Source organism: Populus euphratica, unplaced genomic scaffold (assembly GCF_000495115.2).
Source record: "Populus euphratica unplaced genomic scaffold, PopEup_1.0 scaffold104.1, whole genome shotgun sequence".
Classification (NCBI taxonomy): domain Eukaryota; kingdom Viridiplantae; phylum Streptophyta; class Magnoliopsida; order Malpighiales; family Salicaceae; genus Populus; species Populus euphratica.
The window spans coordinates 227,894-229,584 of NW_011499915.1; positions in this window are offsets into that span (position 1 = coordinate 227,894).

The window sequence follows — 1,691 nt, forward strand, 5'->3', positions numbered from 1 at the left end:
TAAAACCCTTTTCCCCTTCCAACAACACCTTTTAGAGGGCACTAACATGCCATTTAACGACGCCTCGTGCATATTTACAAAGTGATATTTGCCTATTGAGTTAGAACATACAATATGTCAATTTATGGCATGTAAGAAGAGATTGCATATCTACAAAGTGATATTTGCCTATTGAGTTAGATTTTTACATGTCTTGGTACATCAATATAATAAGGCAATTCATAACACTATCATAAGAGTGTGTTATGAGATGTTTATATGACACTCTGTATTAGCTGACATGTAATTCGGATAATTATGAGCCTCGTGTACTAAGTTATAATAGAATGATATGTATGGATTAGTTTTTTTTAACATGTAATAAAATTTTTATTTGTATATTACAAATGATAATGTAATATGTTATCATATATTAGATGAATTTTTTAATACACAAAGGTAGAGAGCTGCGACCATAATTTGTGATGCTACTAACAATGTTGTTTATAATGTTTTCTATACTTGGTTCTCATCATATTGCTCTTCACTTGATGATGTTGGGGAAGCTCAATATTTGGACAATGAGATAGAGGAGGGTATGGTTGCTCATTACGCAAAATGATGACATGCCAATGGTTCTGACGGTGCAGGCTCATTGACAAGTTAATTTGTTAGATGTTGTTTAATTATATAATCAAATTGATATTATTTATTGTGATGGATTATTTTGGTGTTGAGATTGAGTTTTTTTTTTTTTATTATCATGAAATTACTTACTATGAAAATTAGGTGAATTCTTTAAATGAGGGTGTTGAATTGGTTCTGATGAATAACTTGTTGGCTTGAGTTATAGCTGTTGTTTTTGTGATTTTGTTTTCTTTAAAATTGAGTTTTTACTGGGTAAGGAGCTGAAAGTATTGATACATGGAGTTACGTAGTATTTTAATAAGCTGTGTATATAATACATGCACGATTACTATTTTTATACTAGAGTAAAAATTATTTTTCCAACCTTGCTAGTTTAGAAAATAATTTTGCATGTTGTTTTAATTCGAGAAAAGACTTTATAAATGGTCTAGATATTTATTATAAAAAGTTTCAATGTGCTCTTAGAACATACTTCCATGCTTGTATAATTTCTTTAGATGACCATAATGTCCTTCCTTATCCATCTTTTCTAACATACTCAATTTAAAGAAATCCTTTTGCCATTGTATGAGAAGAAAATATAGGATGGAGTGGATCAAATTTTCCTTTGATAATATTCTTGTATTTTAGTGTATTTATTCATAAATTTCTTTGTTCTTGCATAATGATCACTTAGCTTTTATCCATTCCTTGTTATATATGTATACGACATTATAATTTATAACAACTAAATCCAGCAATTAATAGCTATATTACTCATGACATATATGGATGTAACTGCCTTCTATAGGAGAGGCAATGTTAGGGTAAATTTAGTCGTTTGGTGTATATAAAATGATGTTTTTAAATAAAGTATTTTTTTTCTTGATTTGACGATGAGGAGTTAACACGACTAAAAGATTAATGTCTTCTCCCAAGTGCAGGAGTGTCGAAGTAATAAATAACCCGGCAAGACCGGGGTCGAACCACAAGGAGGTTAATTGTACAAATTATAAAAAAAAATTATAAAACAACAATAACAACAACAACAATAGTAATAATAATAATAATAATAATAATAATAA